We start from the raw sequence: 27,547 nt of genomic DNA, 5'->3' as shown, positions 1-27,547 counted from the left end.
TCTTCCCTCTTTAAAATTAGTATGATAGTGTTATAATGCTACAACACTTTCATTAAACCATATTTTACTAATACTTTAAAATTTAAAACAACGATAGATTGATTTAAAATACAAATGGGATTATAAAATGATGCACACTGCAGAGGTTATAGTGAACATGTGCTGAGCTGTGATAGGTTCACCTGTCTAGTGCGACATGCAGTCAGTCCCATGTCAAAACCACACCTCTTTAAAAAGACGGAAGAGTACTGCTAAAAGCATTTATACCTTTGGAGACTGTCAGAAGATAAATATGTTCCCATAAGAGAGTTTTCTTTTTCTGCAGTGAGAAAAAAAGTGTGGAAGAAGTGCTGAGAAAACACAGGAGGGTTACAAATGCATGACGACGTTATGTGGACTTTCCATAAAACGTAAGTGAATGAGGAATGACAAGTCCACTCTAAACACTGAGTCTGGAAGCAACACAAAACAGAGGCCCTGGGTTCACAGTACCTTACGTGAGAGGACTGGAATGAACTGGATGCAATTGCGGAGAGAAACTTTCTGGTGTTTTCAAATGCTCTCCTGAGCAAAGTCAGAAGGAAGAGCCCACCACAGAACAAAAAGTAACAAGGTAACACTGGCAACGAATTCACTTTCATAGGTCAACTCTAAGACAATCCCTCCAAGTCTTGGGGTTCAACCAGACAATTCATGAAAGCATGCCCCAGCCATATTTTAAGTTGTACAGAAAAGGAAGCTCTGTGCAGCACATTTAAAATATATATGTATAAAGTGTTCTATAGGCTGTGCTCAACACTGGAAAAGGAGAGCACTGAGCAAAAGAAAATAATATATATATTTTTAAAATGTGATCACAACAGAAGTGATACTGGGCAGAAAGTGACAGATAAAAAGTGCCAGTTCAACCTCATTCATCCACTAAGCTCAAAATAGGATTGATTTATTATAAGTACTTTTATACCATCCTTCAATCATATTCCCAGGGCAGCTTACAAAAAGAATACAACAATTAAAATGTAAACACAAATAATATTATGCCACAACATTATAAAAAAGTAGGCTAAGCACAGTCAGCAGACTTATAATTGCTTCTAAAAAGTTCCGGAAGCTATAATAGTGTTTGCCTGGCATCTGAAAGACGATATAGGCACCAGGTTAACCTTTATGGGTCATTACCATTGAGAAGATTCTCTGTTGGCCCCCATGTCATCTTAGGACTACTGACAGGAAGCCCTTCTAATTATGATCCCAATTGTGAGTAGGATGTAATGTAATTATCTCTGCGCAGTAGGCACAAATTTACAGGTATCCACATACCTGTGGCACTGTGGTCTAAACCACAGAGCCTAGGGCTTGCCGATCAGACAGTCGGCGGTTCAAATCCCCGCGAAGGGGTGAGCTCCTGATCCTGCCAACCTAGCAGTTCAAAAGCATGTCAAAGTGCAAGTAGATAAATAGGTACTGCTCCAGCGGGAAGGTAAACGTCGTTTACGTGCGCTGCTCTGGTTCGCCAGAAGCGGCTTAGTCATGCCGGCTCCCTTGACCAATAAAGCAAGATGAGCACCGCAACCCAAGAGTCATCTGCAACTGGACCTAATGGTCAGAGGTCCCTTTACCCAGTGGCGTAGCGTGGGGGTGCAGGGGGGGCGGCCGCACTGGGTGCAACATCTGGGGTTAGGGCAAATCCACAGGTTAGGGGGCGCAAATCCACGGGTTAGGGGGCGCAAATTACTTGCCTTGCCCCGGGTGCTGACAACCCACGCTACGCCACTGCCTTTACCTTTACATATCAGGTGCTTTGACTACATATCTTTAGGAGTCAGGCAAAAAAATTCCTCTTCTTCCAGGTCTTTGGTTAATTAAATAATATTCCTTTTAAACTGAATGGGGGGGGGCAGATTTGGTGTGCTTGTTGTGGTGGTGGTGGTGGTATGTATTTTTGTGTTTTTATATTGTAATCCTCAGATGAACGGCTGTATAGAAATTTAATAGCCAACAAACAATTATTGTTCCCAAAATGAATTGATAGAATAAGCCTTTGGACATGTATACGAGACACAGGAACAAAAAATGGCAGTTATAATTCATGAGAGACAGTAGTACTACAGTAGTACTACATTCAGAGTGTACTTGCATTACAGAGAGGCAAGAGAAAGCTCCCAAGGACATAGGGTGTGTGGGGTGTGTGTGTGTCTCCAAAGCCCACAGGGCGGTTCACAACATAAAAATACAAAATGAAAACACAAAAGGCATAATAAAACCAAAGCGAAAGCGAAACAAACCGATAGCACCCTCCCAGATACACATTTAAAAGGCCACAGAATGGTAAGCAGCCAAATGCCTGGTTAAAGAGACAATATAGTCCAATAACCTACAAGGAACTAGACCAGGCCATTAGGAGGATCCTAGCCTGTGACGCCAGGGACGCGGGTGGCGCTGTGGGTAAAAGCCTCAGCGCCTAGGGCTTGCCGATCGAAAGGTCGGCGGTTCGAATCCCCGCGGCGGGGTGCGCTCCCGTTGTTCGGTCCCAGCGCCTGCCAACCTAGCAGTTCGAAAGCACTCCCGGGTGCAAGTAGATAAATAGGGACCGCTTACTAGCGGGAAGGTAAACGGCGTTTCCGTGTGCTGCACTGGCTCGCCAGAGCAGCTTTGTCATGCTGGCCACGTGACCCGGAAGTGTCTCCGGACAGCACTGGCCCCCGGCCTCTTGAGTGAGATGGGCGCACAACCCTAGAGTCTGTCAAGACTGGCCCCTACGGGCAGGGGTACCTTTACCTTTACCTTTAGCCTGTGATCACCTATTCCTGCTGGGAGATTTCAGTGCCAGAGCTGGGAACAATTGTCACTCATGGGACAACTGCATAGGCCACTTTGGTATTGGCAGCATGAACAAGAACTGACAAAGGCGGCTTGAGCTGTGCTTGTACGACAGCCTTTGCTTCATGGACACGTTCTTCCTCATGGACCACTCCCTGGTGGCAAGCAGGATCCTTCCCCAGCAAAAGAGGATCTATAGCACAAAACTAAAAGTGCAGACACTTCCAGAGCAGCTATACTTGAATTTTGTGGGTGCTTCGCCGATTCCGTCAAACAAGCTCTACTGAACTGCCCCACAGACAGCACTGAAGCAAGGTGGAACTACATCAAAGAGGCAGCCTGCAAAACAGCTATGTCCACTCATTTGGCAAAAGAGAGCAGCAGATCCCTGACTGGTTTGAGGCCGGCATTAAGGACATGGACATGGAGCCTGTTATTGCCACAAAGGACTAGGCTCTTGTGAACTACAAGTATGTGCCGTGTGAGAAGATGCTTGCTGCACAAAGAAAGGCAATAATAATAATTTATTTATACCCCACCCATCTGGCTAGGTTTCCCCAGCCACTCTAGGCAGCTCCCAACAGAATATTACGCATAATAATTAAAAAGCAATAAAACATAAAACATTAAAAAGTTCCCTAAATAGGGCCGCCTTCAGATGTATTCTAAAAGTCAGATAGTTCCTTATTTCCTTGACATCTGATGGGAGCACGTTCCATAGGCAGTGGCAGAGGAAGGGGGGTGCAAGAGGTGAGTTGAGGGGGGGAAATGGGCTCACGAAACTTTTTAGTTCAGTCAACAAACGTAATGAAACGTGGCTGGCACTGGGCGCCACAAAGCGGGGGCCAGCACTTTCCGTGGGGCCTGCAGCGTGCCCAAGCCACGCATCTCTCCTAGGAGTGACATGGTGGCTTGGGTGCCTGCAGGCTCCACGCTGCCTGAAACGGCTGCATGGAACTTGCGTCTGCCCTCCATCTCTCCCTCAGCTGCCCAACAGCTGAGGGGGAGTCGGTGGAGAGGCTCCATGCAGCATGCCCCGCCCACACCGGGCACCTGAGCAACTAGCTACGCCGCTGTCCACAGGGCGGGCGCCACTACCGAGAAGGCCCTCTGCGTAGTTCCCTGTAGCTTCAAGGAGTGATGCCCATGGGATTGCCAGACAATATGCCAATGACTACAGGCTAAAGCTGTGCCAGAACATTCAACTCGATGCGGAGCATCCCACTTCTACAACAAGCATAGAAACCAAGCGGAGTGCCAGAAAAGATAAACCACAGGCCCTAGGGCTTGCTGATCAGAAGGTCGACGGTTCGAATCCCCGCGACAGGATAAGCTCCCATTGCTCGGTCCCTGCTCCTGCCAACCTAGCAGTTCGAAAGCACGTCAAAGTGCAAGTAGATAAATAGGTACCGCTCCGGCGGGAAGGTAAACGGCGTTTCCGTGCGCTGCTCTGGTTCGCCAGAAGCGGCTTAGTCATGCTGGCCACATGACCCAGAAGCTGTACACCGGCTCCCTCGGCCAATAAAGTAAGATGAGTGCCGCAACCCCAGAGTCGGCCACGACTGGACCTAATGGTCAGGGGTCCCTTTACCTTTAACTTCTCTAGCCTTATTTAAAACTACACATTACAACAGCAGTTCTGTGTGGCTACACATAGAATCACACAAGAGCAAGTGCACGTTTGTGAGAGAGAAGGAGATTTTGTTTATTTACAACATTTGCATACTGTGTTTCATAATGAATATCCCAGTTCATTCTTAATAGCAAAAGCAGTACATGAGTGAGGAGGACTGCAGAACAACCCTCACACTCGCATTCCTCCTTTGCAGAAGTTCACACATTGTGAATGTTCTTAGCTGAACACCAACACAAGTTGAAAGCATATAGAGAAGAGGGGCTGCAGGGTGGTCAGTGGCAAGTGCGTGGAGAGTTCAAATACCTCACACAAGCACACCGCCTTTGTCATTAAAATCAGACCCACCATTTCTACATGAGTGCCATGTTTACATACACAGAACTATTGGCGTCTTATCTAGTTCGGCCCTAAAGTGAAGCTCTTCCAGTATGCTTCTAATTCAGTATAGGGGAAATCCAAACAAAATCACCACTATTTCAGTGTTAATGCATTCATGCACTCGTTTGCTATGAATTTATGGCTACAGACCCTGCCACATAATGTGCTGCCTCTTTTCAGATATAACCAATATTCTGCTTGTACTGCATAATTTTTTGTTCCTGCCTATTCTTGATAGTAATGGGACGCGGGTGGCGCTGTGTGTAAAACCTCAGCGCCTAGGACTTGCCAATCGCATGGTCGGCGGTTCGAATCCCCGCGGCGAGGTGCGCTCCTGTCGATCAGTCCCAGCGCCTGCCAACCTAGCAGTTCGAAAGCACCCCCTGGTGCAAGAAGATAAACAGGGACCGCTTCGGGAAGGTAAACGGCATTCCGTGTGCTGCGCTGGCTCACCAGATGCAGCTTGTCACGCTGGCCACGTGACCCGGAAGTGTCTGCGGACAGCACTGGCTCCCGGCCTATAGAGTGAGATGAGCGCACAACCCTAGAGTCTGTCAAGACTGGCCCGTACAGGCGGGGTACCTTTACCTTTACCTTTTATTCTTGATAGCAGCTGCTTGCACTACTGCCTTGCACCCTATATGCCTTTAACTAGTGAATGCCATTAAATCAACTTCTCTAATTGGCCAAGGGCCTTGTTTGAGATCACCATCTCTGTGTAGTAATTTATTGCAGTAAGAGTGCAGGGCTCTGATCAGCTAAAGCACTTAACATACACAGCTTTAAGCATGTGAATAAAGCATGTGTGATAATGACTAGGTAGAATGGGATGTAGGGGGCAGGATGGAGACAGATTGTCATTGCCACCCCATATTTATCTCATTGGTACACACTGGGAATGAACAAAAGCAAACAGTTCACCGCCTAAAAAACCCCAAAACTTTGCATTTCTTTCACTTGTTGCGTTAGTTAATGATAATATCAGCAATTAGAAATAAATGCACACACCTGTATCTCTGGAATTTACTTGGCCTCAGACTTCTTAATGTGATGCAGACTCCAGAAAATAGAAGCTATATGCTTTTAAAGTCTCTTACACAGAACAGAGGTCTAGTACAGCATAGTTAATTTGTGAGCGTGGTGCATGCATGTCTTTAAACAATGCCTTCTTTCCAAGAACTTAAAATGGTTGATCTCAATATATATGCATTTCCTAGTAGAGACAGAAACCTGGGTTCAACTCAGCTCAAGTATTTATGGCCTTGGTAATTATGCCAGGTGAACTGTGGAACATTTTGCACATGAAGGACATTCAGAAAAGTTTTCAATTTTTATTTGTGTATAGCGGGCCTGATTCAGGATGGACAATGATGCAGTAAGTGGAAAAATGAATCTTAATGTGAAAACAGTTCAACAACACTTTGTCTAAACTATGGTCTCGTATCTTGTTGGAAATTAATTTGGCTGTACAGCCAGTGAATTTCGTAAAATAATTTCTAGCTGGGAATAACACCGTTTGATGTGGAAAGCTTGATAATCTTTTTTTACTACTACTACTACTACTACTACTACTAATAATAATAATAATAATAATTTATTATTTATACGCATGGGACGCGGGTGGCGCTGTGGGTTAAAGCCTCAGCGCCTAGGACTTGCCGATCGAAAGGTCGGCGGTTCGAATCCCCGCGGTGGGGTGCGCTCCCGTTGCTCGGTCCCAGCGCCTGCCAACCTAGCAGTTCGAAAGCACCCCCGGGTGCAAGTAGATAAATAGGGACCGCTTACTAGCGGGAAGGTAAACGGCGTTCCGTGTGCTGCGCTGGCTCGCCAGATGCAGCTTGTCATGCTGGCCACGTGACCCGGAAGTGTCTCCGGACAGCGCTGGCTCCCGGCCTATAGAGTGAGATGGGCGCACAACCCTAGAGTCTGTCAAGACTGGCCCGTACGGGCAGGGGTACCTTTACCTTTTACCTATTATTTATACACCGCCCATCTGGCTGGGTTTCCTAAACCTTCCAAGTGTCTCTATTTTCCAGGGGCAGTTCCAGATTTATCGCTGTCCGGGTTTGATCCCAAAATGTCCTACTCTTCCTTAGTACAGTGGTACCTTGAGTTACAAACGCCTCAGGTTACAAACACTTCCACTAACCTGGAAGAGTTACCTCGAGTTGAGAACTTTGCCCCAGGATGAGAATGGAAATCATGTGCTGGCAGCGCAGCGGCAGCAAAAGGCCCCATTAGCGAAAGCACGCCTCTAGTTAAGAACAGTTTCAGATTAAGAACGGACCTCCGGAATGAATTAAGTTCATAACTGGAGGTACCGCTGTACATCCCTATTTTCATCAGAGAAATGTTGGAGGCTTTGCAACCCCCAAGCCAAGGAGACATCTGAAGGCAGCCCTGTATGGGTTTTTTTTTTAATGTTTATTTTTATTATGTTTTTATATATGTTGGAACATGCCCAGAGTGGCTGGGGCAACCCAGCCAGATGGGTAGGATATAAATAATAAAATTGTTGTTGTTGTTGAATAGGACATCTCTATTTTCATCTGAGAAATGTTAGAGAGTATGGCAGGGCAGACCTCTATAAATCCATGCTGAAAATAATCACTGGTAGCATTCAATGTTTCATTAACAACAATAACAACAACAGCAGAAACCGTAACATTAATTTATACACACAAAACATCCCATGTTCATCATTATATCCACCTGGGACACATTCAGAGTCTTCTGCACAGTTCTGATTGCCACACATCTGAGGATGTCATAAAGATGGAAAGAAACAGAGTATTTAAAGGTGATCATGGAATGGATAACCTTTCACATAAAAACTGGTTGAAAGTTTTGTGGCTTTTTCCGGGGGGGGGGTGGAATTCCAAGGGTTGTAAATGCTAGAGCTTTTGTATAATTATGAATGGACCAGTTTTTAATGGAGAGAGAGATTGCTCCCATGCTATACTGCCGTTTTGGGTCACCCAATGAAATTCATTAAGCTCAGAACAACAACAAAAGTACTTCTTCAGATAGAGTTCAATTAACTAAATACAATTCACTGTAGCAAGATGTGACAAAGGACCCTTGCTTAAATTGTTTTTAAATAAGGTTAGACAAATTTGATAGATCCGTAAAGGGTTATTAGCTGCGTTAGCTAAATAGAAACACCGTGTACAGAGGCAAGGCACTGTACCTCTGAAAGGCACTTACTGGGGACAAACAAGAAGAGATGGTCCATTTGAATAATGCAGAGTGCCTGCCTTTAGAAATAGAGTGCTAGTTTAAATATATTTTGTAAGTGAGACAGCTGTTCAGGAATCTCTGTAGAAAGTGAGTGGGTCTGCATTATGCAATCAGTCTCTACATTTTGTGTCTTCATGCTATAATCATTATAAAATGTTATTATCTATGCCCTGCCCTCCCAGTCTTCATCCTACAAGAATGTCTACACTGCTCAAGGAACAATTTCTGCTGGTCTTAAATTAGGATACAATTCAAACTGGAATTTGACTTCTAAACTGTTTGAGTTGTAAGCCTTCTCTAGTGTTTTCTACCATATAAAATCCCCACAGGAGATCAAATAAGACAATGCCATACAAGTTTCCATTTATTATCATACTTTTCCATTCCTTACTACTCTGGAGAATTTTCAGGGTCAAGGCTATGTTTCATGAACATTGTTTAGAAACATTTTATTCATTTTCTGGTGTGGCATAAGGTGTTATTTATACCATAGTTTTCAACACAAATTACTGCTATTCATTAACTCCTTCCTTTGTCCCTGTGTCTAAATCACCCCAAATCCAGGAAATAACAGGCCACTTGAATACCTGCTGCCAAAGTCCATGGCTACCAAACAAATATCCAAGTTGGGATTATACATTATTACTTATGGCGTTGAATACCGATGAATACAGGTTTGCTAACTATCTCATACATGCTCACAGCAGCCTGTCATGATGCCACTAATGCTCATCCATGCGCCAAAACCTGCCTCCATGCATAGGAAGCAGTTTCTGGATAAGACTGACTTATTTTCAAACCTACCCTTTATGAAAAGTTCCATATGTGTAATAAATGTAGGCAATTATTACTATATTTCCGGGAAACAGTCCGTAACCCACACTTCACTTTTGCAGTACAAAACGTACATTAAGTGACATACCTGCCCCAAATACAGGACATATAAATTTTATGATAACTGGAAGTACAGGACCTCCAAACTGTTAATGGGTGTTCATCCAAATTTGCATGGGGGCACCAACACCACTCATTGGGAAACTTCAAATAGTATTTTTAGATGTCCCAAAACTGGGTACACTCTATTTTAGTGGGCTGCAGGACTTGTTTCCAAAAGGTAAATATTAGCTGAAATATTGTAATATGCTAAAGCATATATAATTAGTTTGTATATATAATACCAACTTCAGACACCATGACTGGCTTCAGGGAGCTAATTCAAGAATTCCTCTAATACAGGAAGGCCCCATGAAAGGACCTTCAATTATACAGAAGGTCCCATACTCAATCAATGGCATGTCCAAGTACTAGGGCTGTGGAAGATTCCTGTCTGAAACCCTGAAGACATAGACAACGCTAAGCTACATGGATCAATGGACTGATTTCATAAAGGACAGTTTCCTATGTTCTATTTTTCCACACTTTCAGAATTACAGAAATGCAAGGAACAAGTGAAATGCAGAACTAGCTTCCTGTTTTTGAACTTCCCTCTGTAAAGATCAGAGCAAAGTTGGGCATCTCCTCCCCACAGTGAGATGAGTTAACTCCAGATGTAAAGACAGCTTACATCTCACTCTGGGGAAGGGCTTCAGGGTGGACGTGGAGAGGTCCATACACTGTGCTTCAGCAGCAGGAGTGTAAACAAAAGCAGCATGGACCACACACATTCTTCCTCTCATGTATCTTCTCCATAAAGTTGCTAAAGCTCCTGTGTACTTCAGCACTAAAGATGATAATCATTCTGCGTCTGTCCTGAAAATGAAATATCCCTGACAGATCATGGCTAGCAAATAAAATTCCCTTTAATTATAAATGGAATTGGTGTGGATAGAAGCCTTCAGAGATGAACTAATTTGGAAGATTTAGACATCTGATTGTAGTTAATTTGCAACAGAATGGGACTGTTTTGTACTGAAATAAGCATACTCAAGAATATCATCAATCTAAATATAGCTTCACTATACATCAGAAGATACTCTTGGGTGTGAAATGTACCATGCATGTTGCCACCTATATTAAGAAAAGGGAGAAATGATAACGGCTTTGTTTTTTCCTTAGCTGTCCAGCAAATTTAACTTTCCATACTTTAATTTATATTTACAAAGCCAAACCTTACAGAAGTTTAAATGCATCACACATGACCATTATATTTTTCAGTATGGAAATAAGGATTAAAATTAGATTTGGTCAGGAAGCATATCTTGATCAGGTTTAGTTCTAATGAGCATCTGCCTAATTTGTGGAAGTCATGAAACTCTTTGTCCTGGAAAGGTCAGTTTGCCCCTTCTCTTGTTTCATTGTATGGCAAAACTGTTATTTGTTTGTTTAGGCAGACTTTTGGTTTATTAGATAGATAAGGGAGCTGCTCCAGACTAATTTGAAATCATCACTTTTTTTCTTTAAGTCACTGCTAGAAGTGGGAGAAGAAAAAGGCTATATTTTTTGTAGTTTTACGTAATCATGCAGATTTTTGTTAGATTGCATTTACAGTGTTTACTTCTATTGGTATCCTTACAAATTTATTTCTGCCTCAAAAGTGCTGGAAAGTAGTTGGCAACTGGCAAGCGCTAAAGCTGTATCTCAAAATGAAGAGGCTCTGAATGAAAATTTGCGTTTGTCATTTTACAGACATGACTGTTTAATTTCACTACATCAAAACATGCTTAGTCAGATAAACCAAATTAAAACAACAACACTCTTAACACTGAAATAGGAATTAATATGAAAGAAATTAATAGTTGTTGGATGCATTAAGGAACAATGCATTAAGTCTGACAGGGATGCAGATTTCACAGGTTTAAAAATCTGTGCTTCAGCCTTTATTAAAGGGGAGGCTTTTTTATATAGCTCGTTCTAATCTCCCACAGCTCCAGAACAGCGCAAGGGACTGTCACCAGTGTGGGAAGGTAAGCCCTCGCGATGTCATCATAGTAATGGCAGCCTGCTACAAAATGCTGTTCAACCACCCTTTCTCAGCAGCAGGACGCCTTTGCAACCTGTAGAGGTGACAGGAACTCAGGCCTTGTTTCCTGGTAATGCCTCACATCACCACATAACTCCCCTGCACACGATACAGTGGGGGGGGGGGATCCAACTTCATTCCCTCTTCCTCTGTTGGTGGCACATGCCCTCCCTCCTTGATTCTCAGTGCAGGCTAGGGTGGTTTGGGGCTGTAAAGGAACTTTTTGCTCACTGGCTGCTCATTGTGGCTGGTGAGTTTTTTCACCCACTCCATACTGACCAGTAGGCAGATGTCATTAGGGGTCTGGTCCACCACTGTAGACAAGCATATCTGGTTCAGTTTGGTCGCTTTTGGTAGTTAGGTGTGGGATGGGGAGAAATAAAATTTCAGCAAGGTGACCTTAGAAACCTTTTGTGGTGAAGGCATGAAGGGTCATCAGCCTGTGTTGCTGACGTAGGGTGACACCATCATCAGAGACACACACCGTGAGCAAAGGAATCAGTTGCCAGAATGTATCAGTAGAAAAGAAGAGCTTGAATTTTAAAGGCCTCCACAAGAAGCAGGCAAGCAATCTTGGGTCAAAATACTACAAGAGAACACTGCTGGTGCCCAGCTTCTTTAGTACAGTGGTACCTCGGGTTACATACGCTTCAGGTTACATACGCTTCAGGTTACAAACTCCGCTAACCCAGAAATAGTGCTTCAGGTTAAGAACTTTCCTTCAGGATAAGAACAAGAAATTGGGCTCCCGCGGCGTGGCAGCAGCAGGAGGCCCCATTAGCTAAAGTGGTGCTTCAGGTTAAGAACAGTTTCAGGTTAAGAACGGACCTCCAGAACGAATTAAGTACTTAACCCAAGGTACCACTGTATTGGTGAGTGCACAATAAAATATGAGATCAAGGTCTGAAACAGCATTAGCACAACTAAAAGCTATCTGAATTTGCAGCACAAGGTTGAGAAGAGGCAAAATATAATGTAGCCTTTTCTACAAGGTCTCCTGCTTCTTAGTAATAATATATTAGCAAAAGTGGTGGGGACTACTAGAAGGTAATTATGCAGAGCAGATGTAATAAGAATGACAGGACCTCACAGCTGGCATCAGCTATACCTGTAAAACTGCAGCCTGGAGTACCTGAAATTCACCAAATGGCTCCAGAATAGAGCCATCCACATGTGCATTCTAGACAGCAGCCAGATATGGGCTTTTAACCCAAACTGGAATGTTTTGCTTGAGATGCTAACACTATGCCAAAAGGGTTTCCCATGTTAATTTTTACCACATCCATTAAGAGCATGCCACCCACTTTTGTACTCCATGCTCATTAATCCAGAACCGCTTCTCCAACATCTGCCCTTCGCTCATGAACATGCAGTAACAGGATATCCACTCCTGTATGGCAGGATGTTCTTGGTTAGACCTTGTAGTTAAGGAGAGAGCTTAACCATGAAGTGGGTTCAAACAATGAACTAAGCCAAACAGCGGCTTAGCTCCTGCGCCATGCAGAGATAGAACTAGAAGGTAGAGAGCAAAATGGGTATAAGCCTCTCTCTCTGCAAGCGAGCACATTTGCACAGACCCAGTAAGCCATAGTTAAGCTGTCATGCAACCCAGGCCAATATTATGATTATTTTCCTTTTATTTTATATATGTATCTGGGCAGGTCCAGCTGTAGTATTCTCCATGTTGGGGAAAACTATATTAAAAATGAAGAGTAACTGCAATTGTATCCCCACGCAGAAAACCCTAGAACATGAACATGTTCACAAATGAATATTCAATACTTTATAACTACAGTGTCAGGAGGTGGTTTGCATGTGTCAATAAGCTATCAGAGATCAAGCAGAGCAGACAGAACTTTTACATCAGCACACATTTCAAACACAATGCTTTTCACTTGATTCCTTTCACATGTTCAGTTGCAAATCAAAACGAATAGAGAAATCAAGTTCCATGCAAGTCTGTGTAAAAACAAACTGAGAAACCCAGTTGCTCCAAAGTTTCTAAATGTCTATGAATAGGTTACATTACAAAACCTGCCCTTTGGCATTCCCTTTCCTTGAATCTAAGACAGGTGCCATCTCTGTTGTCTTTTTGGCACCTACTGAAAATCGCCCTCTTTCAACAAGCCTTTTAAGCTGCTATCTTTCCCAGTATGTATTAGAATCATTTTTAATGTGTTCTATTGATTTATCCCTTGTTTGCCTCATTTGGAAGAAAGGGCAGGATACAAATTAAATAAAGAAATAAATCCATTTCTTGACAAAGAAAGTAGGTAACTGGACTTATTTTGGCTCAGGACTGCATTGAGTCAGTTCCACACCTGAGATGCACACACAACCCATGTAAATATTGTATGCTAATGGTAATATGCATGTTGGGCCACAAATGTTGAATCTGCATAATGGCTTATGCCCAATATATTTTAAAAAATCATATCCTTGCCTAAAGTCAAATCTGTTCTCAGACTGGCTGAAAGAGCTATCTTAACAATACCACCTATTTGCCAAAATTCAGCAGAAACAGAAGTATTCTCAGGGCTGCCCAAAAACTGGGCAACTGCCTTTACCCAGAGGTTTGTCAAACACTTGAGCTTTTTTTTAAGAATAGCTGTAAGCAGTTTATAACGGCTGCTGTTGCTGCTTGTGTGAGTGTTGGGAAGACTGCTCCCTCCTTTGCCAACTCCATCCGGCCTAGGGGGCAGGACCTGCACTCACTGCCAGGGCCTCCATCAAGACCTCCGGGACACGGCTGCTGTTGCTGCTTGCGTGAGTGTTGGGAGGACCGCTCCCTTTTCTGCCAACTCCATCTGGCCTAGGGGCGGGGCCTGCACTCACTGCCACAGCATAAGAGGCCTGAGAGAGGCCCCCGGGACACGGCTGCTGTTGCTGCTTGTGTGAGTGTTGGGAAGACTGCTCCCTCCTTTGCCAACTCCATCCGGCCTAGGGGGCAGGACCTGCACTCACTGCCAGGGCCTCCATCAAGACCTCCGGGACACGGCTGCTGTTGCTGCTTGCGTGAGTGTTGGGAGGACCGCTCCCTTTTCTGCCAACTCCATCTGGCCTAGGGGCGGGGCCTGCACTCACTGCCACAGCATAAGAGGCCTGAGAGAGGCCCCCGGGACACGGCTGCTGTTGCTGCTTGTGTGAGTGTTGGGAAGACTGCTCCCTCCTTTGCCAACTCCATCCGGCCTAGGGGGCAGGACCTGCACTCACTGCCAGGGCCTCCATCAAGACCTCCGGGACACGGCTGCTGTTGCTGCTTGCGTGAGTGTTGGGAGGACCGCTCCCTTTTCTGCCAACTCCATCTGGCCTAGGGGCGGGGCCTGCACTCACTGCCACAGCATAAGAGGCCTGAGAGAGGCCCCCGGGACACGGCTGCTGTTGCTGCTTGTGTGAGTGTTGGGAAGACTGCTCCCTCCTTTGCCAACTCCATCCGGCCTAGGGGGCAGGACCTGCACTCACTGCCAGGGCCTCCATCAAGACCTCCGGGACACGGCTGCTGTTGCTGCTTGCGTGAGTGTTGGGAGGACCGCTCCCTTTTCTGCCAACTCCATCTGGCCTAGGGGCGGGGCCTGCACTCACCGCCACAGCATAAGAGGCCTGAACAGCTACCGGCAGCAATGGACAAAATGGTTTTAAATGTTTTAATTGTTTTTAATTTGCAGCACTTTAAATGGTGGTTGTTGTTTTTTATAATATTATATTATTTTATTATTTTATTTTTGCTTGGGGAGGGATAAGCATTTAGTCAGCGCTATTGTTTCTTGCTTTGTTTTGTTCTGTTTTGTTTTATTATTATCATTATTATTCTGTTAAATTATTATATAGTTTGTATTTTGCTTTTTAAGGGGTGGGGTCAGGGCTGCCTGGGAGTGGGTCCCAGCAAACAAAATGGCTGGGGCATGTTCCACAGGGGGGGATGCACTGGGACAACCGATCTCAGTGATCATGGGTAGGAGGAGGAGTTACGCTAAGACCAGACCATGTCATTACAGAGGAGGCAGGTTTAGTCGTTGTCTGAGGACTATCCCTGCCTCCAGGTCTGGTCCTGACCGGAAGGATACTGGAATCAGCAAGGGAAACCCACATGACCTGAAAGTGTTGCTGTGCAATGCCAGGTCAATGATGAATAAAACCACTGCCATCCACGACCTGATTGTGGATGGAGGATTTGACCTGGCATGTGTGACAGAGACCTGGTTGGATGAAGCAGATGGGCCTGTCCTTGCCGCTGCTTGCCCACCAGGTTTCTCTTACGCACAGCAACCCAGGTCATGTGGGCGGGGAGGGGGGGTTGCAGTGATTTTTAGGAAGTCATTAGTCTGCACCAGGCGTCCTATTGGGAAGACCCAGTTCTCTGAGTGCATGTTCTGGAAGTTGGGCAATAGGGGCAGTACAGGATTCCTACTGGTGTACCGACCTCCCCGCTCCACCAAGGATTCCCTGCCCGAGCTGCTTCAGGTCGTGGCGGATATGCTCCTGGAGACACCTAGCTTGGTTGTCCTGGGGGATTTTAACATCCATGCCGACACGACCTTACAAGGGGCCGCTCGGGACTTCGTGGAAAGCATGGCCTCCATGGGGCTGTCCCTGAATAAGTTTGGCCCAACTCATAGCCATGGACTTGCCTTAGACTTGGTGTTCACCTCTATGGATGCTGGTGATCTGACACTAACTAAAAGCGAAACAAAAGAAGTGCCATGGTCAGATCACTTCCTGGTGCAACTGGACTTCTCCGCAACCCTTCCCCTCTGCAGGGAGGTGGGACCAATTCAGATGGTCCGCCCCCGCCACTTAATGGATCCAATTGGCTTCCAGAGAGTGGTAGGGGATGCTTTATCCCAAGTTGATGGCCTTTCAGCTGATTCCCTGGTGGCACGCTGGAATGCGGAGTTAACCAGGGCTATTGACTGTCTGGCTCCGAAGCGCCCTCTCCGATTGCATGGAGCCCGGACAGCCCCGTGGTTTTCCCCGGAGCTGAGGGTGATGAAACAATCGTTGAGACGGCTAGAGCGCCGGTGGCGGAAAACTCATTCTGAATCAGACCGGACACGGGCTAGAGCTCAACGTCGAGCCTACCAAGTGGCAATGGCGACGGCGAAGAGGGCCTTCTTCGCTGCCTCCATAGCATCTGCAGAAAACAGCAGCAGGAGACTTTTTCAGGTGGTTCGCAATCTATCGGAACCACCTGTACCACCGGGGCCTGGTAGGGACCCCAAGATCTCCTGCAATGCTTTTGCAAAGTTTTTTGCAGATAAAATCGCTCAGATTCAGAAGGAGGTAGACTCCACCATGGGAGCAGGGCCAGGGCGGGAGAGTGCTAGAGTTCTGTCTGGTCCTGTTACATGGGATCAATTCCAGTCTGTTACCTCCGAGGATGTGGACAGGCTGCTTGGAAAAGTGAAACCGACCACCTGTCTCCTTGATCCTTGCCCATCCTGGCTGATAAAAGCGAGCCGGGAAGGGCTGGGCGATGGGCTCTGCGGGGTGGTGAATGCTTCCCTCTGTGAGGGAGCCTTCCCAGACCCGCTGAAAGAGGCGGTCATTAAACCGCTTCTTAAAAAAACATCTTTAGACCCGGCCAATTTGGCCAACTATCGCCCAGTCTCAAATCTACCATTCTTGGGCAAGGTGATTGAGCGGGTGGTTGCTGAACAACTCCAAGCACGCCTGGAGGAAACGGACCATTTGGATCCCTTCCAATCGGGATTCAGGTCTCACCATGGGACTGAAACTGCCTTGGTCGCGCTGGTTGATGATCTCCGGCGGGCTAGGGACAAAGGTGAGAGCTGTTTCCTAGTTCTGCTGGATCTCTCAGCGGCCTTTGACACCATCGACCATAACATCCTTCTGGACCGTCTAGAGGGGCTGGGAGCTGGGGGCACTGTCATACAGTGGTTCCGCTCCTTCCTCCTGGGTCGTGTCCAGAAAGTGGTGGTGGGGGATGAGTGCTCAGACCCCTGGGCTCTCACTTGTGGGGTGCCTCAGGGTTCTGTCCTCTCCCCCATGCTTTTTAATATCTATATGAAGCCGCTGGGAGAGATCATCAGGGGGTTTGGACTGGGTGTTCATCAGTACGCAGATGACACCCAGCTCTACCTCTCCTTTAAATCAGAACCAGTGAGGGCGGTGAAGGTCCTGTGTGAGTGCCTGGAGGCGGTTGGAGGATGGATGGCGGCTAACAGACTGAGGTTGAATCCTGACAAGACAGAAGTACTGTTTTTGGGGGACAGGGAGCGGGTTGGTGTGGGGGATTCCCTGGTCTTGAATGGGGTAACTGTGCCCCTAAAGGACCAGGTGCGTAGCCTGGGAGTCATTTTGGACTCACAGCTGTCCATGGAGGCGCAGGTTAACTCTGTGTCCAGGGCAGCTGTCTACCAGCTCCACCTGGTACGCAGGCTAAGACCCTACCTGCCCGCGAACTGTCTCGCCAGAGTGGTGCATGCTCTAGTTATCTCACGCTTGGACTACTGCAACGCGCTCTACGTGGGGCTACCTTTGAAGGTGACCCGGAAACTGCAATTAATCCAGAATGCGGCAGCTAGACTGGTGACTGGGAGTGGCCGCCGGGACCATATAACACCGGTTCTGAGAGACCTGCATTGGCTCCCAGTACGTTTCCGAGCACGATTCAAAGTGTTGGTGCTGACCTTTAAAGCCCTAAACGGCCTCGGTCCTGTATACCTGAAGGAGCGTCTCCACCCCCATCATTCAGCCCGGACACTGAGATCCAGCGCCGAGGGCCTTCTGGCGGTTCCCTCATTGCGAGAAGTGAGGCTACAGGGAACCAGACAGAGGGCCTTCTCGGTAGTGGCGCCCGCCCTGTGGAACGCCCTCCCATTAGATGTCAAAGAGATAAATAATTACCTGATATTCAGAAGACATCTTAAGGCAGCCCTGTTCAGGGAAGTTTTTAATATGTAATGCTGTACTGTTTTTAACACTGATTGGGAGCCGCCCAGAGTGGCTGGGGAAACTCAGCCAGATGGGCGGGGTATAAATAATAAATTATTATTATTATTATTATTATTATTATTATTATTATTATTATAATGCATAAGAAGCTTTTGGCATGCAAGGTTGTGTCACCATATAGATGAGAAAGTAGCATTTTGATGTGTTAAAACAAAATCATGCCACTAAAATCAGTGCATGTTGCTAATTTGCCATCATCTACCCTGAACATTTGGGAAGAGGCTGGATAGAAATTTGAATAAATAAAGCATACTCCAAGACAGCTCGTTTTTAAGTGCAGCCCTACAATCTTGTGCTCTCAGTTTGCATACATAATTTTTAATGCTATCACTGAACATTCTGTCCACAATCCAAAGGCAGTAGATGGTCATGACAGACAGATTGTTGACAAGTCTGCTAGGAAGAAGAAAAAAATCCATTAGTGATCTGGATTTTAAGTCCAAGGAACTGACAATGAAATTGTTTAAATCACAATAGTATCATCAGTTCCTGATTTCTACCAAAACTTAATTTGCTGGCATTTAAAGGTTAATATTATTGATAACCAGTAAAATATTTCAGCCTATTACTGTTTAGATCATTAGTGACTCTCTCTCATTTGTAAACAGCTACAATAACTTGTCCTTGGAGGGGTGCAAATGAGAACATTTCTTGGCCTGCTGTATATGTGTAGCTAATCCCTTGGGGAAATATTGTTTTTAAACTTGTCAAAAACATAGTAGTTTTCCAGGATATTTGGAAATGGGAATAAAGTTGACTAGCTAGTCCCTTTGACTATCAAATGGATTGAAGGTACTGATAATTACGAGGTCAATTTGGGACACTGGCGTAAATTATAAATTTTATGCTATTCAAAAGTATACAACCTGTTGACAATCACATTTTACTAACAACATGCTTTATCAAGACTATTCTGGTTCCCAATAAAATATTTGGAAGACAATGGCCCGGTCACGCTAACCCAAATCTTTGCTTAGCATGACAATTCTTTGCTTAGTTTGGCACTTTGCTCCTCCCCTGTCTTTTTGCAGTTGTGCCAAGCTAAAACAAAGTTAGGTTTGGCATGTTGTCCAACCCCAGAGTTGTGGTTAAGTTTTATTCAGACTAACAATGAGCTATAACAAAGAATAAACCTTGGCCTCTGGTCAAATTCATTAATGCCCTTTTATGCTTACCATTTTAATTTACCTTTTTAATGACACATTCTAAAAAAACCAACAGCACTTAAGGCCACAATTCAAACTTAACTGGATTGTTTCTAGTGTCCCTAATCCATAGCATGCCTTCTACTAACTAAGTTCTAATGAACTCTGGGAGATTTCATTCTGAGTAAATATGGTTAGGACAGGGTTTCACATTACTTTCAATTATTTGTCATAATGTATGTTTGTCTGATGCTTCACATACACAAATCTCAATAAATCTATCAACTACCCTTTGTGATAGGCCAATATTATACAGTATATGCATTTTTAAAGGAAGTTGATGAGGCACGCAAAATGACTTTGTGGCTGAAGAAGGATTTGAACTGGGAATCATTCCCACCCCTAGCTGCTGCTTTGGAATACTATGCCACACCAACTCCCTGAAATCACAATGGTTAAAGAGCTCCAGAGACAAAATCAATCCTGCTTAAGCCCCACTGAACTAAATGTGAACGGAGCTAGTTGCAACAGAGTTCTCCTTTATTTTAATACATCTTCAGGACAAATGACTTTGCCTGGACTGGTACCAATGTGTTCTTGTTGCAGCTCTCAAACACATTAAGATGAGCTCAACTTTAATCAGAGTGGGTCCCCACAATCATTTTTTGGTTATGTTTTCTGCAATAAATTTCCTGTAAGTTTTGTATGTGAGAGAGCACTGTACCAGATAATATCCCACCACCTCTAGAAAACTTTCAGAATGTGAGCTGAGATAGGATATGGTGATAAGCAGTCTCATAACATGCCTGATATATGTCGGGTATGTGTGTCACAACACTACTAACCACCATGATGGAAGCAAAATCATGTTATGTTGGCTTTATCACATCCGCTGCAATCCCAAAAATGGTTGTACAAATCCACTACTACTGACAACAACCCCTCTTTTAAACTAGAAGCGGTACAAGAGAAACATATTTTACTGGCCCACTTATTTACCTGCATAGCCCGAATTCTTTTTTTTTAAAAAAAAAAAATCTGAGACAAAAAGGCCCAATACTAGTCAGGATAAACCAGGCTTCCCTGGTATACATTTTAAATCAAGAGGTTCTCCTCAGCTGTGCTCTTATAAAAAGCATGTCAGAACCTCAGTTCATAGCGCCATGGCCCATTGATTGAACATCCTTTGGAAGTACTAATACGTCATGATTCCTTCTTCAAGACAGATTGAAGAGAAATATTGTTTAAACTATATTTTTCATCTCCAATCTGTTAGTCCTTCCAAAGCACCTTGTATCAGAGTTTTCAGTTGTGTGATCCATCAAGCATAGCAGAATCATTATGTACAGCCTAGAAGCAGAAACAACATCCCATCCGGTGTTAAGTGTGAGGCAGGACTCAAAGGCAAAAGATCATCCCTTCCATAATTCCTTCAAACAACAAATCTCAGGTATCCTAAGCTCACAGCATTGGGGGGAGGGGGGTTATATGAAAAGAACAAATGTTCAGGAAGTGACAGAGATGGACAGAGTTAAATGCTGTAACATGGTACTTATTCACAGCACATTAGGCAGAAGAACACTAAAATTAGGCATAACATTTTATTCCCTTGGTAATATTCTTCAGCCCTGACCAGAGATGGTAGAAGACAAAAATTTGCTTGGAAAAATGAATTTTGACACTAACTCTGCCCCAATAATACCCCAATAAGTATAAAATGTAAGGTGGAACCATATAGTCTGTTGGACCCAGTACCTAAACATTTAAGCTAATCCATCACAAACGTGACTATTTAATATGTTCTTCATTTCTACAACCAAAATAGAAATAAATTCTAGAAGGTTGAAAAATGTAGAAAGCTAAAAACATCCAGTCCTAGAACAACATACAACTGAAGATAAATAAATAAGGTTTTGCTGTTGTAAACAGCATATACGGACACTGAGGACAAAGAAGCTTTAACTGTGCTGTGTTCAAGACCAAAGTAGCTGTCTGCTCAAAACCTATCATGCAAATGATTTTTTAAACAGTGCTTTCCCTACCACCCCATGGCCAATAACAACTAGCAATGAGCAGCACAATCCACAACCCACAACTTACAAACAGCTGGATCATTGCCAGATAGAAATAAAACATCAGTATATACCATGCCCTTTTTCTAATCAGTTTCCCAATTCAAGAGCACCATGCTGGCATGAGATATGCCATGCTGGGATAAGGGAGATGGGTTTTGAAAACAGCAGACCCTGATGCTGAATGGCCTTAAAATCTTCAATCTTGCAGATGTTTATGAGTTTGCCTGGTGCAGAGCTATAATCAATTTGCTTATGCCTGACCCTCAAGATGCATTAAATTTATCCTGAAGGAAACTAGTGTCTGAAACCAATCGGCCAGACTCATTAGACACGTGGGAGTTTCAGAGAACCGAAGGGCCTACTGGCAGATGCAACATTGATTTCTGTATGTTCACAATTTACCAGACTGCTCCATACTAGACGTGATGGCTCTCTATGGGGTGCCCTGCAGCCTTGATTATTTCACATCCAAGCTGGCTAGCATAGTTATGTGGCAAATGTATATTTGCAGCCTTTCCCAAGGAGCAATATTAAACTCTGGAATCCACACCATATCTAACAAGATAAAATAAATAAAATAAACATTTTACTTTAATGGTCTGTTGGACATTTTTGTGACTCGAACCACTTCTCTATTCTCCTTCAATCATTTTGTAACTTTAAATTTTTCACATAAACATGTTGGTACTAATAAAAGAATAATGTACTTTAATGGGAGGAAATCACATTTAATCGATATACTATTAGCATGGGTGAACTGTACTTTGTTGACAAACCTTAGAGAGAATTTACAGCGGGCAAGTTACTTGCCCCAATAAACAATTTGCAAATGCTGGGGCTCTGTGGTTCATAAGAGTTTAAATATCACCACAAAGCCTCCCCATTGCTTACAATCAAAGAAGGAACAAACAACAACAAAATGGTACATTTTGTTGAACTATAATGGCAAGAGGTACATGATGACAACAGCAGTTATTCTGCTTGATACAAGTGTTATCCTAGAAAATGAGATCACTTACTAAATGTGATTCTGAAGGATGGCATTTGAAAGAACAGCTATATTTTGAACTATCATTGTGTCAAAAAGTATAATTACTGTGTGCCTGCTTAAGTTCGTGTGTGTGTGTGTGTGTGTGTGTGTGTGTGTGTTTATTGATAAAGTATAGCAATGGTTATGTCTGCAAGGCACCACTGCTTCATTAGATTCAGAACAGCACTTTCTGAATTCAACTTGCAAAGTTCCCATGAGAATGTTTGTGGCTGGTTTGTGAGTACACACACCTCTCTCACTATATATAGGGGTGGGTATACCCACATGTTCATTTTTTATATATATATTGACTCAACTTCTGCATAATGTGAAATTATGAAGAGTCAAAACAAACTAGAGTTCCTCAAAAAGCAAATTTAATGATTCATAATGGAAAACAAGAGCAGGGAAATCGTACAAAAAAACCAGGATAGCTCACCATAAAGTCATACTATAAATTAATAACTTTGGTGAACAATCTAGTCACGTATGCAGTAGCAAGAACATGCTTCAGCAGTGTATACTCAAACACAAAAGAAGAGCTGTTGCTGGCAATGAGCAAACTATTTTGCATGCCAAGCTCTTAGGCTTGCCACCTAACACTTATTAATTCATCAGACAAGACAATCTATAAACTAAGCTAAAAATCAAAGTACTGCTTTTAGTTCTTTCTTAAAATCCCCACCCCACCCCCATTTTCAATTATTTTGTCTTTCTTTTTTTCTTTGTGTAAGCTTGTCAGTACAGCTCACTTTTTTCCCAGTGGCCAAAAACAGGACCTCTATCTTTTAAAAAGCAATTATGTTTTTATTTACACAGCTTTTTGATTCTCTCACTTATCTGGGTTTTATTTTGTATTATAATCTCACTATACTTAATAAATACATATGCATATGGTGATTTAACTAGATGGTAACCACTAAGTTTAAGATCAGCATTCAAACTTGAACAATGAGCGAAAGTAACTGCAAGCTGTTACATATGAAGGGTTAACAGTTTGCTCAAACAATTCTTTGTCTGGTGATTATTGTGTCATTTTTACCATACTTAGTTCTCATATTTGGTATTTCATCAAAGGTAGCCTGAGAACCCCAAAATTTTAAGATTTGCACCTCCTTAGTATACATATATTTTCTACAAAGAAAAGAAGTGAGGGGGTATACTTATAAATTAGACCCCCCCAAAAAAAACAAAAAACAAAAAACCCAAACACTCCACAATCAATTTCTAGTGGCTAGAGGACTAATTAAATACAATTAAGGGATAATTTATGCTTAATTCCAACCTCACAACCAGGATAGGTTGTTTTTGGCTTTTTAAAAAATTAGGTCAGTTAAAATGAAAACCTCGGTTTTTAAGGAGATTAACAGCCATTATAACAGGATAAAACTACTCTTATATCATAAAAAGAAGGAAGGCATTTTCAACCAAACATTCTAGTAATCCAGCACAATTATACAGTAAACATGTAAGTCAATTATTAGCTTACTAGAAGACTAAATTATATTCAGGTCCTGTGAAAGACTTTGGAGTAACTGAAATAATAGATTTTACTGTCTACAATTAAATAGGCTTTTTTTTGCTATCTCTGTTCTGCTTTTCTATACAGAATATCATTTGGCAGTACAAAAATAATACTTCCCTTCACCCTTTGCCACCTCTGTATCAGTAAGTCGTTAAGGTTCTCAGAATCACAATATAAGGCACAATATTTCAGTCAATGAAAACATATACTCTCTCACAAGCATGTCACACAGAATTAATTCCTTCTGAAATTTTAACTGAAACAACATTTATTAAGACTATCCGTCTGACTTTCTCCTTTTTAGAAAAACAAAAAATAATGATACAAACACTGAATAATGGCTGCTGTGCATTTCAGAAAACAAAACCACTAAATTCCTGTTTGACTTAGAAGAAGAATCAGGTTCTCTCAATATTTCATATATCCCCCCCCAATGCATGCAATAAAAAGAAATAGCCTATTCTTTTGTTCCCTTGTCAAGCAAATCAAATTCCTTGCAGTTGCTGAACAGAAAGCCAAAATAACGAAGTATAAAAGAGGGCATGCTTACCTTTATGGGCTATCAAATGGAACGCAGGAAAATTGCAAAACAAAGTAGTCCAAATGAATTATCTATGCATGCAGTCCAACTTTGCACTTTCAAGTAGGCCACACCATCAAGCAATCATTTCAAACACCAGCCACCCTGCTTTTCCATCTTCGAGATATTCACCCAGAAATCTGTGACAAACCAGCTTCACGCTAACAACACAAACTCTTGCAGGGCTTCCGAATGTCCACCATTTGTTTGCCATTCACCCAGTCAACTTCTTCCAGTGCACATCTTCTCTCTGTGTGTGCATTTCCCGAGGTACAAGAGACAGGAATTGCTCCTCATTTGTATGCTAATTATTTTGCCACACAGACAGAAGTCATAATGTTTTCAGACAGGAACACAATGGATCCAAAGTTGGAAGGCAAGAAATTAATAAGTTGACGCCACTAAACGGCGGAGGAAGATGTACATGTGTGCAGCACTCTGCTTGCTGGATCAGCAGTAGCCTCCATTTAAAAGAACTAGCAGCAGAGAGGCAGGCAGTGGGCTACAGGAAAGCCTAGCTGTGTAGTATATGCATCAAGCACAGGTTCCCTTAGAGACCACATTACTGCAGCAAAATAACATCAGTAGCATACTGCTGACTGATATCCTCCTCTAGCTGCTGTAAACTTCACCTCTGAATTAAGAGAGGGACTCCTCACCTTCCTTTGCCCCCACTTTTGGATTACAACAATAGTTTCTAAATCTCCTGTTTATTAGACTCGCCAACAGAGTCAGGTAAGATTGAGGATGTATACTGTATGCTGCCTACATTGTTACCCACAGGCCCCTAAATCTCTGGAGGTGTATCATGTGCAATGCTGTATTTAATATAATAGATGGGAACGGTAAATACTACTCAAGCTATTTAACAGCAACCCAGTGAAAGATATATGTTTTTAACATGGGGTCTCCAATTCTACGACGGACAAAAGTCTGCTCATTATAGAAAACGCCAGGAAATTCAGCAAGCTCCCTACAATTTTGACGTGTTTCCTTGGAAAGAATTAAAACTCTGCTTAATCCTTATATAATCGTGCAACGTGTACAGGGTTAACTCCAAGTATGTCTTTAACCTCATTTTGGTTAGCAGATAGCCACACATACCTTTGAAGGGAAGGCGCAAGAAAAGCAAACCTTTAATGAGGATAAATGGAAATAAGCCAGATACATTAAACAAAAACTATCTCTGCTATAAAGTTTGGGAACAAAACTTTTGTGTGTGTCTGTGTTTGTTTGTTTGTTTGTGTGTGTGTGTATGTGTATACATACACATACATGTGATGATTCATATACAAAAAGGCTAGGGTGTCTGGAAGCTTTCTTCAGATTTTGCCACAAGATATATTTTGTTTCTGCTGCACTTTCTCCCAAGGCTAGTAAAGAACTGTTTTAAAGGGTCATCAGTCACACACAGGTCTAAATTAATTCACTTCAGGCACAGAGCACATACCTGAAAAGTCTAACCTGCATAATACTCAGTCATAAGACAGGTAACTTTGCTGTTACTGTTGCTTGAAACATGACCCTTTAGGAACTTTGCGACTGTAACCCTATGCTTAAAAGGTCAAAATAAATTTTACTGGCCAGTTCCCTGCACAAGAAGGGTTTGTTTTTGTTGTTTTTAATGCCAACTTTTCTAAATTCTAATTATTGTGGTCAAAACCAGTGAGCTAGGTACAAGCTGTAGGGACCTTTACACGGAGGCACTCCACAACTACAGGAAAGCCATGAAAAGAAACCAGAAACAGCTCACACAGATGGCAACACACACAAACTACTCTTCCTGGTACTATTCCCCCCCCCCCCATGTATAAAACATGTATGGACATTGGAGAAGTAACTGGCGAAGAGCTGCAAGAGAGAAAGCTTTCCCTGTGACTGAGGGACAAAATCTCTGCCCACTCCACCTTCCCACACAATATCTTATCAGAGTGCTCTGTGTGTCTGTCTCTCTCACACACAGAGACAGTAGCACAAGCCTGCATCCATCCATATATATATATATATATATATATATATATATATATATATATATCACACACACACCACAGTTCCCTCACGAGTTCTCTCTCACACACGGTCAAACCCACCCACCACCCCATTCACTCACATCCCACCGTTTTCTCCCCCCTCACACAAGCACAACCTTCCACAATTTCCCCTCACAAACGCGCGCGCGCGCACACACACACACACACACACCCCAGTCCCCTCAGAGTTCTGTCACACACAATGCCCACCGCCTCCATCTCTCCCACCACACAATGCAGACACGCGTGAAGTTGCCCCTTCTCAACACACCCCAGTTCTCCCCATCTCTCTCTCTCTCTTCCCCTACACTCATTCCCCCCTCTTCTTCTCCTTCACCATCCACTAGCTCCGTGTGTGTTGTGTGTGTGTGTGAACGCGCGCGCGCGCGCCCTCCCCCCCACCGCCGCCTCGGAACTGCAGCCTCCTCGAAAAGGAGAGACAACAATACTGACCGCTCCTGCCGCGGCGGAGGAGGCAGCTGGGCTGACCCCAGCGCGGGAAGTCACACGGCGCACCTCCTTGCGCAGCCACACACCAGCCAGAGTAATCCGCCTCTCGCGGCTGCCTGAGGTGGCCCGAGAGAAGAAGGCCCGAGACGAGAGACGCCGCGGCCAGCGGCGGCCGCGCACCAAGGCTCGCTCTCTCTCTCTCTCTCTCTCGCTTGGCAATTCCCTTCCCAGCTCGCACTGCAGTCTGTGAGGGGAAGGGAAAGCCTCGCTGGAGCGCAGCCCGCCCTTCGCTCGCTCGCTCTCTCGCTTCCCTCCTGGGCTCTCCCCGGCAGCTCCACAGACGAGGCAGCCACGCTGAGGGCAAACTTTGCTGACAAATCCTGCCCAACGTGTGTGTGTGTGTGTGTGTGTGTGTCGGGGTGCGCACGCTGCAGCGAAAGAATGCGAGGGCACAAGCCTTTCTCTCCCTGGACTCGATGGGGGGGGGGGGGAGGCGGGACGCCGAGGTGTTTCCCCAGGAAGGAAAAGGGATCTTAGCGGGCTGCCCCCTCCCTCCCTCGCACCTGGGCTTCCTTTCGCCTCCCCCAGCTCGCCTTCTCCATCGACGGAGCCTCCTGGGGCTCCCTCGGTTACACCTAAAGCCTCAAGCAGTGCGTCTGACCGGGGAAGCAAACAAACAAAAAAAAGACTCGGAGTAACCTGGT

At 44.1% G+C, this 27,547-nt stretch overlaps 1 protein-coding gene across 15 annotated transcripts in view; it reads right to left on the bottom strand.

Moving 5' to 3' along the window:
- MYT1L (myelin transcription factor 1 like) overlaps nt 1–27,283 on the bottom strand; it is a 282,027-nt gene extending 254,744 nt beyond the window's left edge. For 9 of the 15 annotated variants that reach the window (XM_028722431.2, XM_077926368.1, XM_077926372.1 and 6 more), the window contains exon 1: nt 26,847–27,282. The gene's annotated coding sequence lies outside the window, so the exon portion shown is untranslated. Of the gene's footprint in view, nt 1–24,333; nt 25,471–26,846 lie in introns of those variants that run through there. The other 6 variants (XM_077926374.1, XM_077926371.1, XM_077926369.1 and 3 more) reach the window with 2 other exon arrangements.
- Nucleotides 27,284–27,547: the final 264 nt, after the last annotated feature.

The sequence above is a fragment of the Podarcis muralis genome, chromosome 3, assembly GCF_964188315.1.
Source record: "Podarcis muralis chromosome 3, rPodMur119.hap1.1, whole genome shotgun sequence".
Taxonomy (NCBI): domain Eukaryota; kingdom Metazoa; phylum Chordata; class Lepidosauria; order Squamata; family Lacertidae; genus Podarcis; species Podarcis muralis.
Note: the sequence above shows the minus strand (reverse complement) of the source record. Positions and strands in the feature narration are given on the sequence as shown.